Raw genomic sequence first — 19,911 nt, 5'->3', positions numbered from 1 at the left:
CGTATTTATTGGTGGTATCTTTTCCTGCCCTAAGATAAAACGTGGAATAGGCCCATCACTCTTAGATAATAGAAAGTCCTTCAGCCATTTATAGTCCTAAAAAGCCACAACTCAGTCTTAAGTAATAGTAAAATCTCAAACTTAACTTTGTGTTAATATTTCTTCCCTCCCAATCTTTGACTACTTCAATCTGAAATCTTGTAGTGGGGAAAGCTGGAGTGGGGGTGAGACCCTCTGCACTCCTTAGACTTAGGGTAGTTCATCAGGACACTCGAATTCTAGAACCACCTCTCCACCTGGGCTAGTAAATTAGTCACTCCAATTTTTCAGTACCTCGTGTCAAAAATGGAACTAGTAATACTTGGCCTACATGTCTCTTCAATTTATTATGAACATCAAATTATAACATACAAGCAGAATTATTTTTGCAGAGTTAAAAAGTGTTTTATTAGTATATTATCAAATACAACCCACTAGACCAGGAACCCCAAAACCAAATGCCTACAGGGGGCCAGGAAAGTGACTTAACTGACGAAGCAGGGCAGGTGTCAGATGATAAATAGCAACTGGCATCTGACCTGAGAGTTGGGGTAGGAAAGATAGTAAACTAAGAGGAGGAGCTCAGGCCCAGGAAGAGGGAAGAGCTACCCCTCAGCTCTGAGCTGCTTAGGCCACGTAGAAATTCAGGCCACGTTGCTAGATTCTCTGATACTTCAAGGGAAGCCAAAAATTCTGATTTTTATGTGAAAGCTTCTGATTTTCCGCTGTTGGTAATTGATCTAAATAGCAAACACCACAGAGACCAACAATGTGTGCGTTGAATTAATAATGATGAATAAGAGGAGAGGTGCGGGAACGGGAGGAGGGTGTCAATGGGGGAAAAAGGAGAAACAGCCCTGGCTGGTTTGGCTCAGCGGTTAGAGCGTGGCCTGTGGTCCAGAGAGACCTGGATTCGGTTCCCGCTAAGGGCATGTAACTCGGTTGCAGTTTGTCCCCGGCCCTGGTTGGGTCATGCGGGTGGCAGCCACTCAATGTGTCCCTTTCACGTCAATGCTTCTCTCTCTCTCTCTCTCTTCCTCTCTCTCCCTCCCACTCTATCCAAACAAAAAAAAAAAAAGGAGAAACATCTGTAACAAAAATAAATCAATATAAAATAATAATAATAAAGACTAGATTCAGTTCCTAGAATATCAGTTCATAATTCTGCACTAGACTATAAACAATTTGAAAGCAGAGACCTTGACTTTTCTCTCTGTGGTCTCTCTCTCTCTCTCTCTCTCTCTCTCTCTCTCTCTATATATATATATATATATATATATATTTTTTTTTTTTTAATCCTCACCCGAGGACATTTTTCCATTCTTTATTCAGACAGAGCAGGAGGGAGAGAGAGAGAGAAACATCGATGTGAAAGGGACACATTGAGTGGCTGCCACCCGCATGACCCAACCATGGCTGGGGACAAACTGCAACCGAATCACATGCCCTTAGCGGGAACCGAACCCGGGTTTCTCTGGACTGCAGGCCGACGCTCTAACCACTGAGCCAGACCAGCCAGGGATGGTCTCAATATTTTATACAAAATCTGACATATTTGGTGCTTAATAAATGCTGGTAAAGTTATGGGTGCATGCCACCAAAATGAAAGACTGTTTCTGCAGGTGAAGAAGTCAAATAACTCAACACTTCTTTATATATGTACATTTAATTGTAGCAATTCTTTCTTTTGTTTTTTACAACTGGTGGAAGTAGAGTAAGGGAAAGAAAGCTACAGAATAAATGCAAATAAGATGTGAGCAAAGAGACAAGTTGAATAAACAAAATCATAAGATACTTAATTATTTCTGAAGCTCTACTTAATCTCTCGTAAGGAGGTTAGATGGGTCTGATTGAAGTGGGTGGGTTTAGCTAACTAAAGAAGTAAATAAGAAGAGAAACACCTATCTTAGGGGGTATGGGTACCTGTTGTGGGGCGGCAGATAGTCACAGAAGACTTCCTTGAGGATGTGATACTATTTAATTCAACAAGTGATTAAATTCAACAAACATCTGTTGCATGTTTACTATGGAATATATCAGCAAACAAAGCAAAGACCTCCAGTCTTCATGGAATTTATATTTTAGTTGGAGAGACAGACAATGGACATAATAAATCTGTAAATTATAAATTATATGAGATTTTAGAAGGTTGATGGTCAACTTTGTGTACCAATTGGCTAGGCGATAATCCTTAGTTATACACAAACTAATCCAGGTGTTGGTGTGAAAGTTATCCTAGATAACCGGGTAGGCCTGATTTAGTTAGTTAAAAGACCTTAAGAGCAGAACTAACACTTTCCTAAAGAACAAGAAATTCCATTAGCAGCTTTAGCTCTTGTAGGCTGGTTCTAGCCTGCCCCTCCTGACAGCTTGTCCTGTGGATTTTAGCTCCCATAGTTACATAAGCCAGTTCTGTTACTGATCTAAAGGGGTTTATTTGCCTGACTGCTTCAAAGCCCAATCAAACATGAATAGGAGTTTACAGGAAAGAAAGTAAAGGTGTATTTATTTATTTTCTTTATTGTTTTTAGAGAGGAAGAGAGCGGGAGAGAGAGATAGAAATATCAATGAGAGAGAACATCAATTAGCCAAGTCCTGCAAGCCCCCCACTGGGGATCAGGCCCACAACCTGGGCATGTGCCCTGACCATGAATCAAACCAGCAACCTCTTGGTACATGGGTTGACACTCAACCACTGAGCCACACCGGCCAGGCAAGGTTTATTTTTAAGGAAATGAACCAAACTCAGAGACACAGGTGAGCTGTTTCTCTAAGACCTGGCTCCCTGATGGCTTCTAGGGGATGGGTTAAATGGGGGGAGGGGTGATCACTAATCATTGTGGAGTTAGGGTCATGGTCTCTATTGATTGGTCAGTGCTAAGGTAGGGGGTAGTTGATCACTGCATCTACTTCTGATGTCCTCCATGGTGATGCATGGTCTGGGTTCATAAGAGTGTGGTTAGTGGAGTCATTCAACTTTTCTAGGTCTGGAGCTGAAATACAACTGAGGCCTAGATGTTATCTCTAGTTTGACTAAAACTCTGTCTCTGTGGTCAACAGACCCAAAGCTTTGTTCCTAAGAATATCTAATGCTGCCCTGGCCGGTTTGCTCAGTGGTTAGAGCGTCGGCCTGCGGTCCAGGGAGAAGCAGGTTCGGTTCCCGCTAAGGGCACATATCTAGGTTGCAGTTTGTCCCCAGCCCTGGTTGGGTAGTGTGGATGGCAGCCACCGATGTGTACCTTTCACGTCGATGTTTCTCTCTCTCTCTCTGTTCCTCTCTCTCCCACTCTATGTGAACAAAAAATGAAAAAATGTCCTCAGGTGAGGAGATATATATATATATCTGCTGACCAGAAACTCATCGTGCTGAGGGCTTAGTAATTAAGGGAGCAGACATGTAAGGGAGAAGGAGGTAGGTGAGTTAGGGTGCTCCTGGTCTGAACAAGCCAGTTTGAATCAAAAGGAAAGAAGGAATCAAAAGATAAGATTAAAGAAATGACGTTTCTATGAGGTTACAGTTCCTTGATATATGTATGTCTATACCTATATCTATACCTATGCCTATACCTATACCCATACCTATATCTATATCTATATGCCTGTGCCTATGCCTATACCTATACCTATACCTATACCTATACCTATACCTATACATCTATACCTATACCTATGCCTATGCCTATACCTATACCTATACCTATACATCTCTACCTATACCTATACATCTCTACCTATACCTATACATCTATACCTATACCTATACCTATACCTATACCTATACATCTATACCTATACCTATACCTATACCTATACCTATACCTATACCTATACATCTATACCTCTATACAAGGCAAGGCCAAGATTTGGACTCAGTCCTGCTCCAGAGACTGTGCTCTTAACCACTAAGCTCTACATGAGGAAAAGCCAGGTGACTGAGCCCAGAGGGGTGCGTGATGGACCTTGAACACTGTCCTCTGGGTCACTGCAGACTGCAGCACTAGGTACAGGCAGCCATGGGTAGAGGACCTGTGGGTTGGGATTCCTGGAAAAGGGAGATGGAAAAGCTTTAGCCAAGAAATGGAGTCAGAGGATGTGAATAAGCCTGCTTTGCCTGAAGCCTAGACTTCAGAGAGAGCTTCTGGAATTGCTTCATGCCCAGTGTGGCCTCTTTGACCACGGGTGACAATGGAAAAATGTGGTCAAGGATGTCACATCAACTTGCTGTGTTTCTTAAATCCTTATATTGGATTGTGGCATATCTAAGTCACCTATCTTATAAACATCTTTGAGTCTTCTCACTATGATATATATATATATATATATATTCCATACCCATATATGGTAAACTATGATCTTATAGTTTATTTAAAAAAAATTTTTTTTTCTTTATTGATTTTTAAAGAGAGAGGAAGGGAGAGGGAGAGAGAGATAGAAACATCAATGAGAGAGAACATCGATTGGCTGCCTCCCGCATGCCCCCCACTGGGAATTGAGCCCACAACCTGGGCATGTGCCCTGACTGGGAATTGAACCAGTGACCTCTTGGTGCATGGCTTGATGCTCAACCACTGAGCCACACCAGCTGGGCTTATAGTTTATTGTACTGAATCTTTTCTACCATTTTTCCTTACTTATATCCCAAAGGAAAAAATACAAAGAATACTGGATTTGCCCTGGCCGGTTTGGCTCAGCGGTTAGAGCATCAACCTGCGGTCCGGAGAGACCCGGGTTCGGTTTCCGCTAAGGGCACGTACTTCGGTTGCAGTTTGTCCCCGGCCCTGGTTGGTCGTGCGGGTGGCAGCCACTCGATGTGTCCCTTCATGTCGATGTTTCTCTCTCTCTCTCCCTCCCACTCTATCTGTACAAAAAATGGAAAAATATCCTCGGGTGAGGATATAAAAAAAAAAAAAAAAAGAGCAAGAATACTGGATTCATTTTATAACAGAAAACTCCTAGATTCGCTATAAAGACAGTGTCTCTGATCAAATAAATTTGTGCTGTCAAACTCCCCTTTTTTGGAAATCTTTTAAAAATTTTATTCAACAAATGTTTAAAAAACAAACAAACAGTTTTTAGGCCCTGGTCAGTTTGGCTTAGCAGTTAGAGCCTCGACCTGTGGACCAAAGAGTCCCAGGTTCAGTTCCGGCCAAGGGCATGTACCTCAGTTGCGGTTCATCCCCTGCCCCATTTGGGATCGTGCGGGTGGCAGTTAATCAATGTGTCTCTCTCACATTGATGTTTCTCTCTCTCTCTCTCTTTTCCTCCCACTCTGTCTAAAGATAAATGTAAAAATATCCTCTGGTGAGGATAAAAAAAACAGTTTTTAGTATTATAATAAGTTGATATTGTAAAATAGTACTTGGAACAACAACAACAAAAAGAAACAGAGTCAGAGTCATAGGCTGGGCAAAAACAAGCCCTGAACCAAACTGCAGAAGGCCGGTGGAGGCAGAAACAGACAGATGTCAACCTCTGGAATTCAACACTGAAGATCAAGACAATAGAGTAAAAACAGTGTGATACATGTCGCTGCGGACAAACTAGAAGTGAACTTTGCATCTTTGAGGTGAGGTACACCCCCCCCCAAAAATGATCTCTAGTTTTATAGTAATGTATCTGGAACCATTGTTATCTTAGCAGAAGTAAAATTCTGTTTTACTCCTTTGTGGTGAGGGTGCGGGTGTATGTCAAAACCGGGAATAGTGGATGTGCTGAAATAGCAGTGAGCAGCTTTGAGCAGCCGCTGAGTGTATTTATAGACATCAAGCACACGAAACACGCCCACGTCATACACCCTCTCCCCAGGAATCCAGGATGTATGAAGAAGAATACAGGGTGTACATTTGGCAGTCTGTACCACACATGGGGTGTGCTAGGCATAATAACCTAAAAACCCTTTATAGTAGCTGACCAACATTTTATCAAAGCTATACAATGAGTGATTGGAGGGCTCGTAGACAGAATTGTTTTGAATGTGAGATCTTTCTTTTTTCAAACAAAAGCATTGACACAATCTGTCTGAATCTCTCAAGGTCAAGTCATCCACTGTGACCGCAGGTGAATGGATTAATAATAGGATGGCAAAAGGTTGGAACTCTTCCTTTTTATTCTGTGCAGTTCTCTACCATTACTTTTAACAATAAACTATATAGCTTTTATAATTGCAAAGACTTTATTTAAAAAAACACACACACACAATAGACTGCAGACAGAGCTGCCGGCTCTGTTACTGTGAAACACAGGGAGGACTATAGATGGAACAGAGGGACAGGTTCTTTGGTCAGAGGGTCACTCCCCCAATGCCCTGTGCGCTGAAGGTTTGGGGATGAAATTGGTAAACCCTAGGACCAAATTTCAACCAGTACAGGCATACCTGGTTTTATTGCACTTCACCTTATTGCGCTTCACAGACATTGTGTTTTTTACAAATTTAAGGCTCCACCAGCAAAAATGATTTTGACTCCTAACCTGGAACCGGACCCACAGTGTCTCTCAGGTACGCCCAGAATAGTCTCTTGGCATGAAAAGGCCCTGGTGGCCTTTTTTAAAATTATTTATTGAGTTTAGAGAGAGAGGAAGTGGGGGGGATATCTAAGAGAGAACATCGATTGGCTGCCTCCTGCATACCCCCCCTGCCCCCCCGCTGGGGATTTGGCCCATAACCTGGGCATGTACCCTGACAGGGAATCGAACCGGCGACCTCTTGGTGCATGGGACAACGCTCAACCAGTGAGCCACACTGGCCGGGCTAGCCATACTTATTAAATAGGATAAAGTATCAGCTACTATGAGCATGAGCTGGGCTTAGCTTTAACCTGTCATTGTTTTATTTTAAATGTTTTTTGTTGATTTTTTTAGAGAGAGGAAGGAAGAGAGAGATAGGAACATTGATGGAGAGAGAAACATTGATCGGCTGTCTCCCTCATACCCCTCACTGGAGAATTGAGTCTGCAACCCAGGCATGTGCCCCAACTGGGAATTGAACCAGGACCTCTCAGTCCATGGGACGATGCTCAGTCCACTGAGCCACACTGGCCAAGCTAACCTGTCATTCTTAACAGGAAGTGTTCAGAGAAGTCCTGGGTTAGGAACTCGGGGGCTGGGGGATGAAGGTGTTCCAGCCTGAGATGAGAGGGCATGTTGAAGCAAAAGTCACAGATAGATCAAATGTGTCAGTGCCTTTGAGTGACATCCATTTTATCATGGAGAAAGCAGATCCTAGAAATGTAGAAGATCCTGGTGCCTTCTAGAATGCTCTGTTCCAACAAGTGAGCCCGGAGGCTTGGGCACAGTGCAGTATGCTGAGGTTCACTCCATTGCTTCAGCAGCCTCCTCATCACCACCATCTGAAAGATCCTCCTCACCTGGCTCCTCCTCTAGTAAACAGCTTGTGACAGACTCCTGGATAGCTTCCCGCTCTCCCTCATCAGTGCAGTTCTGCAACAAGATCAATAGCTGTCTCCTGTTGTTCTGAATCAGGAACTTCTGACATGTTCTAATTGTACCTCCCACATGCAAGGTGTTTAGAAAACACGGGTACCGGTGTCCTTTGTTCTCCAAGTACGTGATGAAGGGAAGAGCTGACCACACTAGCTGGTAGAATTCCTTTCGGCATCGAAGTAGCACTATTCCAGTATAGGCATTGAGGTATCGTACCGCGAAGCCGAGGGAGCAGGCGGGCGCCGAAAGTTCCGTGCATGCGGGCAATTGTGTCCCATACAAGGCCGCCAAGCACTCGGTCATCCAGACTCAGGCGGCAGCAGGGGTCGGCAGACACCACTTCGCAGAGCAGGTACCTGTGCTTGAACCGCACCATGGCGACCTCCCCCTGGTGGCCTTTTGATTTGTCATCTTTAGAGGCCGTGAAAACATACATCACTTACCAGAAAAGTCATCACTTTTTCACTCACCAGAAAAAAGAAAAAAAAGGGAACCGAAATTGCTGTGAGAACCGGCTTAGAACAGATAGTACAGAAAATTGGGGGCATCTGCTTTCCTGTCGCTGATTCCGTGAAGTGCAAAGAACAGAAAAGATTGGCAGAGATTCAGAAATGCTTAATAGGAGCGAGAACATAGGCACAGGCTTGCCTTCTCTAGACCAAGTCTCAACGTTCTTAATGCAGCAAACAGTGAGCACCGCTGTGTGCTGCTGAGCGCTGCAGGGAATGCACAGAGTAAATGAAACGCAGCTACCTTCAGGGGGTTCGTCACTTGACCATTGCCTTTGCGCTCCGGGATGTTGTAGCAACTAAAACACACTCTCCCTATTTCTTGCAATTAGGTCCACTTATTTGTTTTATTTTGTTTGGGTCTCTCACTGTTTCTACCACAAGTTTCTCCAGATATTTGACGAGTGGTAGACTTGATATTTTACTTCAAGTCTCTTACATCTGATTTCCCAGGAGAAGAAAAGGCAGATTAACAATATGTTATCTGTTGGGATCTTTTTTTTTCTTTATTGATCTCAGAGGGAGAGGAAAGGAGAGGGAGAGAGAGAGAGAGAAACATCGATGAGAGAGAACATCAAATGGCCACCTCCTGCACGCCCCACACTGGGGATCAGGCCCACAACCTGGGCATGTGTCCTGACCGGGAATCAAACTGGTGACCTCTTGGTGCATGGGTTGACGCTCAACCACTGAGCCACACCGGCTGGGCGATCTGTTGGGATCTTTGCAGTGACTCATTCCTCAGAGTTTCTGAATTCACAAGGGCTCACTAACAAGTAGAAAATACCTCTTTCTCCGAGCTATTAATTCCTCCTTTAGGTATAAACTATCTTTTTTTTTTTTTTTATCCTCACCCGAGGATATTTTTCCATTTTTTGTACAGATAGAGTGGGAGGGAGAGAGAGGAAGGGAGAGAGAGAGAAACATCGATGTGAAGGGACACATCGAGTGGCTGCCACCCACACGACCAACCAGGGCCGGGGACAAACTGCAACCGAAGTACATGCCTTTAGCGGGAACCGAACCCAGGTCTCTCCGGACTGCAGGCCGACGCTCCAACTGCTGAGCCAAACCGGCCAGGGCTAAACTATCTTTTTTAACACTTAATTTCATAATGAGTTCTCTTTCAGCATAATAATAATTGCAAAAGTTTTAAATCCATTCTTCTTGCTTTTAATTTATTGATTACTTAATTACACATCTGACTACTGTGGCTCTGTGACACCTAGCAACATCACACGAACAGGTTACAGTTGCATCTGTTACTATTCCACTGTCACTCAAAGAGGAAAAAGAGAAAAGCCTAACTCACCTGGCTTCTGGCCTACCACAGGTCCCAGAATTTCTTTCTTTCATTTTTTTGAATCATAGCATGGAGTATGCTCTGAGATAATCTTAAATAACCTTAAATAAATAATCTAGTGCTTGCATTCAAGGAACAGAGAGAAATAAAACAAGTAGATTCATGAAGGTCATTCATTGAAAAGAAGGAAGAAGGGACGACGCCAGGGCACACTTCATTGTTTTCCTGTTCTTTTCTTTCCAGCGAGAGAACACTGTTGCAGAACACCCTTCCCAGCCTGCACACACGGCAGCTGTGCTCTTCAGGGTGAGTCTCTCTCTCCCCAAGCTCGAGCAGGTCTTTGCTGAGAAGCAGCCCAAGCCCAGGACAGGGAAAGGATAGCAAGTGAAGGGGAGCAGAATATGTCATCCTCAAATATGCCGCTTTGGTATGTTGATTAATTTGAACTAAAGCTACGTGAGAAACAGCTGACGCAGGAAACATTCTGACCCTTCTTTGTCCCTCTGAAAGCAGGAGGAGAGAGGCATCCTTATCACCAGACACAGGGAACTTCGGCAGAGAAGGCTGTATACAACCTGTTACTTCCCCGATAATTTATTACCCCAAGCCCAAACCTCTTTGTTTGTCAAGTCTTCATAAATGTATTGTTTCTTTGTCTAAAAAGCATAAAGGCCTTCCTGCTTTGGTCACTTCTTTGAGTCTCATAGTTTTATGGGCTCTTATACATACAAAATTAAATTCATTTTTCTTCTGTTAATCTATCTATGTTAATTTATGTATTAGATCAGCCAAAGAACCTTGAAGGGAGGAAGGGAAAGTTTTGCTCTCCTATATAAGCCAGGACAAAGGAAACAAAAATAACATAATACTGTTGTTCTTTTCAATTCAGACAGAGTTCAGGAATCTCTAAAAATTTAGAGATGAAAGAAACTACTTTTAGTTAGAAAAAGCAAGGAAAGGGTAACCAAGGAGGTGGTTTTTTAATTGAACCTTGAAGGATGGGTAGGATTTCCATGGCAGAGATGATGGATGGGGAGAGATATAGCAACCTGCTTGTGCCATGGTGTCAGCTTGTAACTCCATCTCCCTGAGATCCAGTATCTTTTTCTATACAATGAGGATGTGAGGATCTAGAAGACCCCCCTCCCCCCACTCCTCTTTTTTTTTTTTTTTTAATTTTAATTCAGATAGAGTGGGAAGGAGAGAACAGGGAAGAGAGGGAAAGAAACATCAATGTGAAAGGGACACATCGAGTGGCTGCCACCCGCACGACCAACCAGGGCCGGGGACAAACTGCAACCGAGGTACATGCCCTTAGCAGGAAATGAACCCGGGACTCTCTGGTCCACAGGCCGACACTAACCACTGAGCCAAACCGGCCAGGGCGCCCCCACTCCTCTTACACAACACAGCCGGAGTTGAACTTTGGCCAATACAATATTTGCATGGCTCTTGACCAAGATCTTTCCCACTCACCTCTTTTATGCCCCTTTCTGTCTTTCTCAGTTTCCTCCATTTATGCTCTTTGAGTTAAAAATAAAATATATTTGTCAGTCATTGCCATTATGCTGCATATAAACCACCCCACAGTTTACTGGCTTATGACATTAACTCTCATGCTCACAGGTTTCTGGGGTAGCTGCTCCACCTTGGACTTTGCTGAGTGATTCTGCTCCACCCTCCAACCTTAGTAGGCTCTAGTTTGTTCTCACTGTCACTTCCAAAGAATGCTTTGGATCCTTACCTTTGTCTGCACCATCTCCCAACACCCTGCCTATGTGGAAAAGGATATAGGTACATGTTAATTAGCTAAATCAACCCCAAACCCACAAACATTTCCAGAATCTTGTTTCCTGTTGAATATTCTAGAAATTGCTAAAATCAAACCACAAGGAATTGTCGTCTGGACTGCCTTCCACAAGATTTATGTACATGATACAATTACCATTCTTTTCTTTTTTTTAAATCCTCACCCGAGGACATTTTTCCATTTATCATCAGATAGAGTGGAAGGGAGGGAGAGAGAAAGAGAAACATCGATGTGAGAGAGACGTATCAATTGGTCACCTCCCGCACAACCCCAACCAGGGCCTGGGATGAACTGGAACGCAGGTACGTGCCTCTGACTGGAATTGAACCTGCGACTCTTTGGTCCACGGGCTGATGCTCCAACTGCTGAGCCAAACCGACCGGGGTCCATTCTTGTGTTATAAAAGTAATGATGAGGATTTCAGGACTATCTCACTAAATAAACCTAGTATTTAAGAAGATGGGAAAATTCTAGCATGGCAAGATCATGACCTTTGTCCTTGCTCTAAAGAAAGTGTTTACTAAATAAATTATTACTGAAAGAAAATCCCGAGGAAACTATTACCCCTTCTTGAGAATTCCTTTCAAGCACTCTTCAAATTCTGTGGCAGCATTTATTAGCATGTGAATGATGAACAAATTAAAATGATATTTATTTGTTTGTTAAAACGAATCCAAAAGAAGCTCTCCTTGGAAGTTTGGTGGGAATTAGCCCATACTGTATTCCAAGAGAGCTTTAAAATACAAACTTGAAGATCTGGAAAAGAACTTTATAAATCAGGCTTGAATTCACTTGAGTCTTTCGGATAACTATTCTCATTTAGAGTTTTCAATATGTTAAGCACTTTCACACACCCACTGATGACTTTAAACAAAACGCTTTAGAAGGGATCGAAAATGAAGAATTACTTTGGTTATGTTAACCTAGATAAGTCAGCCCAGACAAAGCTCATTACACAGTGACCGAATTGTACCACACTGGGACCCACCTATAGCACCCTACCTGAAAAGAAAGGTCACAAGAAACACACAAAAAATATGAGCATTATCCTTCCAGGAGTGGTTCTGCTTATGTGTTAAAATGTCTTCCTCCGTGTGATACAGGTGGAATGTCCGGTTTGACCTTCAGAGAGTGCATTTCTCTAACAGTTCAGAGTCATTATTGTGTAGAGAATGGTCAAAATATGAAAACGCGTGTGTGCCTGCCATGCTATTTGCCTCCAAATAATATATGCTTTTGATTACTATTTGTATTTCCAGTTTCTAGCAGCAATAGACTTGTTACCTTAAAATGTTAAATCCCCATGCATTGTAGTGAACAGCATTTTTATTTATTTCTATACCTTCAATTTAATGATGATTTATTGTTAGCGATTTTGAGTTTCTTCACAAATTCAAAAATCAAGTAAATTTTTCCTAACTTTCTCCCTCTCTCACTTCCAGAGCTCTCGGACTCTTCATTTGTTTGGTTTGGTTTTGGTTTTAGTTTTGTTTCTTTCTTACTATCAAGTCTTCCCCTCTTTATTTTCCCGATCACCTTGAGACCCAATCAAAAACCTTAAACTTTTAGAAGTGCAACTTAGCAAGAGTCATATTTACCTGTTTCAGTGCTAAAAACACAATGCCAAAGATTTCAGCTTAACTCTGCCTTTAATCAAGCTAATCAAGTCACAGATTTACTCCTCCAAATTCACAGCTTGCACATCAACTAGACAAATATGGGGTGGGGGAGGAAACTGGAACACTCTGGGTACTGCATGATCCTCCCTGTCCCTCTGTCACCCCTTTTACCAAGAAAATTTTCTTAAGCTCTTAGATAAATGATCAGACTTTTAAAATCCTTCTTTCTTAACAGTAACTTTCAGTATTTGTTAGTGCTTCTCAATTCTTTTTAACCTATACACCTAATTTTTTACATTCTATCATTTTATTACAAAATTGTAGTGTTTCCCCAAGGTATAAAATTATAATACTGAATTCTTTCCCACTCACATAAACCTAGAGAGTGTCATCCATCCCTGAGTGAGGAGCGATGGGGACAGAGGTTGATTCTTGACTCTCCGACATGGTCCTCTTTGAATCACTGGTCCAGCTATACTGCTCCTTGGAATTTGTTAGCAAATCTGCCAAAATTTAACAACAACAACAAAAAAGTTCTAAAGAGAAAGTTGTTCTTGTTGTAGATATTCCAAATTGCATTAAACTAAGCGTTAGGCTATAAATAGTGAATTAATTGGTGCCTGGGTAAAATGTCCTGGGTTCTATGAGGGTCTACAGTTGGTACTAGAACCCTGAAGTAATCACTTTAGGTTTTGCAAGTAATCAAAACGAGCAGCCCACAATAATCCTTGTGCTTCAAATCGTGCTACATGGAATTTAGAAAACTGACTGGTTTTCTACTTTCAATTCCTTTTCCAAAATATCTGGATCTGCATTTCGGTTTTTATACTAAATTAGCTTATGCACATTCCTACAAAAATAATTTAGATCCAGAAGTTAGTGATTGATGAATGGATAAGGTTGAACAACATTGGAACTATATGGTAAGCTTGTCTTCTGTTAGTACTTCTCTGACCTTGGGAACATTTTTTTTCTTTCATTTTTATAAGTTTTTATTTAGCCAATCTGGTGACATGCCAAGGGGCAAAATGTTAAATGCTCCTGACCTTGAGAACTTTAGTGTTTCTAAGCTAAGGGTTTGTTTGTTTTTTAACCTGTCATGGCAAGACACTGAGATAGAATTTGTCTATGAATGTGAATCATTGAAAATATTAGTTTACACATGCTTTTCATCTATGGGACTGTATTTTTCCTTTTAGTTGTCAATATGAAATAAGTATCTCCATAGCATCTTCCCCTTCTTCTTAAAAATGGTTTATTAATATCTCATTAACCCTATGCCCCCCTGTGGAGTAAGGCAATGCCCTCGCCCCCCTCCCCCAAACTGGGCTGACCAAATCTTCTAGAAATAAAGAAGTTTGTCTGAAGTAAACAGTGTAACAGTGATACAACTAGAAATAGAATTAAAAACAGCAGAGTCTAAAATTTTTCAATCGAGTTATAGAATATAAAATTTGACTTAATGTACAGAGGTGAACAAACATAGGTTGACAGTTGTTTGTATGGAAAAGAATACAATAATTAATAAGTAATAAGAATAAACTCTATATTTCAGGTACTCACAACTGTAAACTTACTTTTGCCAACCCCTGTACATAGTGCCAAGGAAGCTTGCTTAAGACAAATGTTTCTTTAGAGTATGCCCATTGGCATCATTACATGAAAAAAATAACTCCTACATAAGTATATTTGAAAATGTATAAGAAATATAAAGCATACATTTATTGCTTTCTATGTTAAAGGGATCTTTTCTAATAGTTGCTGGTGTTCAGCAACTTTCAGGTCAGGGAATAGAAAACGAAATCTACTTCTAAATCTATTCCACTCCCTCTGGAAAATAATACCCTCTCGAAATATATTTGATAGTTCAATTACTAATGCTTGCTTCTTTGCCAGAAATATGTTTCTGCCAATGGTGTGCAATATTTGGCTTTTCTGATACTATTTTTTGGCCTCTGACTGCAAATATTTCCGTTTCCTTCATGGGAGTCAATGGTGCTTTACAATGATGCTTTTCCTGGCCTTGTAAGATATTATTTTCATATATATATGTATATATTACCATGGAATATGTGCAAATTCAAGAAATTTAAGATTCTGAATAATGAATGTAACTTTTGAGTATAAGTGTAATATTTTGGTGGTAGAATGTTTTAAAGGGATGCTTGGATGCCATGTGAACTTTTTGAGGCTGTGTTATTGGGTATGGAATTATCTGACTCTACACGAATCCTGTTGTTTCTAGTGTACTAAATCCCTCCTTAGACTTCCTCTAGGCAGTGAGCTTTTTTACATTTTTCTCTAGGACTGAGGGTGTTTTAGGGGAGAAATGTCCTTGACATGGTTGCTCCTCCCATCTCTGTGCCAGACGGCTAGCTAACACATGCATCTCCATGCTGAGAGGAGGGGCATGTAGGGTCATAAACAACATTCTCATGTGATAGAAAAGTGCAAAGAAGAAAATGAAAACATACCTAAAATCCCATCCCCAGAGAAAACATCTGACAGTGTGGTAATCATCCTTCAGACATTTTTCTATGCACACGTACACATTTGTAGACGAAAGCAATTTTACATAAATCAAATCTTACTGTACATGCTATTCTGAAACATGCTACTTTACAGTCAATTATTTGTCCCAGACATCTTTCCATTCCCTCAATACAGAGCTACTTTCTTGTTTTGCAAGCTACAGTGTATTCTATTGAATCCATGCACTGCAATTTACTTATCTAGGCTGTTTCTGAATTTCTACTATTATAAACAAAGCCACAATGAGCATCCTTCAATTACATCTGTTCTCATTTATTCATTTATTTCTTTTAGATAAATTCCTATATATGGGGTTTGGGATCATTTTATGCATATTGCCAAACTATCTTCTAGAAATATTGTACTAATTTACATTCCCACAAATAGGACATGAATGTATCCATTTCCTGACATATCTCCAACTCTGAATTTTATTAACCTTTTTAATACTTGTCAATTAGCCCTGGCCGGTTTGGCTCAGTGGTCCGAGCGTTGGCCTGTGGTCCAGAGAGACCTGGGTTCGGTTTCTGCTAAGGGCATGTACCTCGGTTGCAATTTGTCCCCAGCCCTGGTTGGGTCGTGCGGGTGGCAGCCACTTGATGTGTCCCTTTCACGTCGATGTTTCTCTCTCTCTCTCTTCCTCTCTCTCCTTCCCGCTCTGCCTGAATAAAAAATGGAAAAATGTCTTCGGGTGAGGATAAAAAAATATATATATATATAATACTTGTCAATTAGACCATAAAATGATATTTCATTGATATTTTATTTGGCTAGTCTTTGTTTTATATTAAGGTTAAACATCTATGCTTATTGATCATTTGAATTTCTTCCTTTTGTAAATTTTCTGTTTATATTCTTTTGCAATCTTTCATTAGTTTTTCCCACATGTATGTGTGTGGGTATGTATATTTTAATTTTTAGCCATTTATTATGAATCATGTTGCAAAACATTTTTCTAATTTCTCATCTTTCTCCCTTCTTTACAGTGTGAGTTATGAGTTCATTTTTTTTTTTTTTTTTTGGTTAGTTGTTTGCAACACAAAAGTTTAAAAAGTCAAACTTGTAAATCTTATCCTTTTGGGTTCCTGAATTATTGTGGCATAGTTTAAAAAGGCCTGCCATATCCCAAAGGGAAACATATTTATCTATTCTTTTTCTTCTAGTACTTCCAACATTTCATCTGTCACACTCATATCTGTTATCCATCTACAAGGTATTTACATGTAAGAGTTGAAATCTTGATCTATTTTGTTTTTTTTCCAGATGACTGACCTGTTGTCCCAAATCCTTACAGTATGAACTCTTTTGAAAACCATGTATTTGAAATGCTATCTTTATCCTGTAAATTAATATGCATGAATATTTCCAACATTAAAGTATTGTAGTTGGAGTTAGACCTCAATAAAGGTTGATCATTTTTTTCACATAGTATTGCTTGCTTAAGTTTTCTTACATATTTTACATTTTTGTTACTATTGAAATTGATGTGTCTGTCAGTATGTTTTATAACTAGGTATTTCCTGTCTATAAGCCAACTATTAATTTTATATATGTAGTTTTAAATAATCTGCAAAAATGATACTTTTGCTTCCTCTATTCCAACTCTTATTTGACTCCTTGGCTTAATATATTAGCACCACCTCTATTTTATTCTGGACTTTAATGAATTAAGGAAATATTCATCTAATTCTACTTTATTAAGTGTTTTCATTGGAAATGGATGTTAAATTTTATTAAATGCATTTTTGGCATCAATCAAGATGATCATACATTTTCTCTCCTTTGACTTAATATGATGAATTATTTTAATAGCTTTTTTTAAACTATACACTACAATTGCATTTCTGGACTAAATCCCACTTGGTCATGGAGTAGTAGTCTTTTAATGTTCATTGGATTCTGTTTAAGATATACAAGATTATTTTTTGCATATATAATTTAATAGTAAACAATGTTTCTTAAAAGTTCCACCATTTTTTCCCCAATATTTTTCTTTATTGATTTTCGAGAGAGAGGAAGGGAGAGGGACAGAGATAGAAACCTCAATGAAAAAGAACATCGATTGGCCACCTCCTACACACCCCCCCAGTGGGGATCAAGCCCACAACCTGGATATGTGCCCTGACCAGGAATTGAACCAGTGACCTCTCGGTGCATAGGATGACACTCAACCACTGAGCCACACTGGCTGGGCAGTCCCACCATTTTTTAGTCCCACTTCAAGTAGTAATTTTGAAGTTAATTAATTTGAGATATTACATGGTTATAAAATGAAAACATGATCACATGTGGATTCACTTCTAGAGAGTGAAATAGTCTATATGAATTTGCTTAAATAATAGTTTAATTACATTAAAATTTAAAACCATAAATATAGCCCTGGCCAGTTTGGCTCAGTGGTAAGAGCACTGGCCCACAGACCACAGAGTCTCAGGTTCAGTCCCTGGTTGGGTCATGTAGGGAGCAACCAATAAACATGTCTCTCGTACATTGCTGTTTCTCTCTCTCTCTCTCTCTCTCTCTCTCTCTCTTTATCCCCACCTCCCTGCCCCATCTAACAATCAATGGAAAAATATCCTCGGGTGAGGATTAAAAAATAAATAAACAGCCCTGGCCGGTTTGGCTCAGCGGTTAGAGCATTAGCCTGTGGTCCGGAGAGACCAGGGTTCGGTTCCTGCTAAGGGCATGTACCTCAGTTATAGTTTGTCCCTGGCCCTGGTTGGGTCGCGTGGGTGGCAGCCACTCGATGTGTCCTTTTCACATCGACATTTCTCTCTTTCTCTCCCTCCTGCTCTATCTGAACAAAAAATGGAAGAATGTCCTCAAGTGAGGATAAAAAATAAAAAATAAAAAAAATATAAAATATAAAATAATAAATAAATAAATAAATAAATAAACCTGCAAATATATACCCAAGAGAATTGAAACAATGGCCACACAAAAAAGTGTACACAAACATCCATAACATTATTCATAATAGCCAAAAACTGGAAACAACCCTAATGTTCACGAATTGGTGACTAGATGAACAAAATGTGTTATATCCATACAATGAAGTATTATTAAGAAATAAAAAGAAATGAAGTACTGATACATGCTACAACATAAACAGAAAATTTAAAAGCATTATGTTAAATATAAGAAGCCAATCACAAAAGACCACACATTGTATGATTCCATTTATATGAAATGTCCAGAATAGGCAAATCTAGAGACAGAAAATAGATTAGTAGTTACCAGGGACAAGGGGAAGTGGGGGACAAGAAGTGACTACTAATGGGTACAAAGTTTCTTGTTAGGATCATGAAAATATTCTGAAGTTAGTAGAGATTATGTTGAATATCACTGAATTGTATGCTTTAAAGGGCTACATTTCATTATGTGTATTATATCTCAATCAAGTTATTTACTTATTTTTATTTTTAAATATGTTTATATTGATTTTTTTAGAGAGAGAGGAAGGGAAAGACGGATAGAGACATTGATGTGAGAGAGAAACATTGATCAGCTGCCTCCTGCACACTCCCCACTGGGGATCAAGCCTGAAACCCAGGCATGTGCCCTCCCAGGACTTCTGAATCCATGGGACGATGCTCAATCCACGGAGCCACACCCATTGGGCTACTGATTTTTAAAAGAATTATATGAGGGGAAAGTACTGAAGCTAGAGCTAGGAAACAATTATTTACTTTTTTTTCTCATTCCAAAGACTAGCCTGTTAAAACTTTGCTTTGCTGTAAGAGGAACAAAGAACACCCTAAATCTCTTTAATGCAAACTGAGAAACTGTAAGCTAGCCAATCACCAACCATAAACCTGGACTAGTTTAATTTTAGATAGTTTCATTTTCCTGGTCTATAAAATTTTGCTAACAAAGGGCTTTACATTTTAGAAGATATGAATTTTAAACACATGCACACATACAGCTGACTTTCTGCTCTTACTACAGGGGTAGTGGCAAATCCACTGGGGGTGGGTTGGCAGGTGGACAGGTGGGTGGGAAGCATCCACAAAGGTAAAAAGGAGGGAGGAGTGTAGGAGAACCATGGCGCGTGTGTCAGAGAAGGGCTCCCTGATCCACAAACATTTTCTTTTTTCTTTTTTTTAAAGTTTTGGGTTTTTTGTTTGTTTGTTTGTTTGTTTTTATTTTTTTTTGTAATCCTCACCCGAGGACATTTTTCCATTTTTTGCACAGATAGAGTGGGAGGGAGAGAGAGGAACAGAGAGAGAGAGGGAAACATCGATGTGAAAGGGACACATCGAGTGGCTGCCACCCGCACGACCAACCAGGGCGGGGGATAAACTGCAACCGAGGTACATGCCCTTAGCGGGAACCAAACCCGGGTCTCTCCGGACCGCAGGCGGATGCTCTAACCGCTGAGCCAAACTGGCCAGGGCCACAAACATTTTCTACAGGTTTGATAGTCTTCTTGGACTATTCTCATACCCTAGACCGATCCTGAGGCAACTGATCCTCACTGCAACCCGTACAAGACCACATCAACTCATGTTAAGTCCCCAGTCAAGACCCATGTTATCCTTTCGCTGTTGTTGTTGTCTAAACAGTCATGTTGCTTTACACAATCAGTTAGTCCGGGTCTGATCTAGAGATCTTTCAGGAGAATGTAATCAAGTGTGTGTTTACTACTTCATTTCCAAT

General features: G+C 40.5%; 1 pseudogene; it reads right to left on the bottom strand.

The window, feature by feature from the left end:
* Nucleotides 1-7,243: 7,243 nt before the first annotated feature.
* LOC118643477 lies at nt 7,244-7,855 on the bottom strand (annotated as a pseudogene).
* Between the last annotated feature and the right edge of the window lie 12,056 nt (nt 7,856-19,911).

The sequence above is a fragment of the Molossus molossus genome, unplaced genomic scaffold (genome assembly GCF_014108415.1).
Source record: "Molossus molossus isolate mMolMol1 unplaced genomic scaffold, mMolMol1.p scaffold_m16_p_4, whole genome shotgun sequence".
Lineage (NCBI taxonomy): Eukaryota > Metazoa > Chordata > Mammalia > Chiroptera > Molossidae > Molossus > Molossus molossus.
This window is presented reverse-complemented; position numbering and strand designations above follow the sequence as displayed.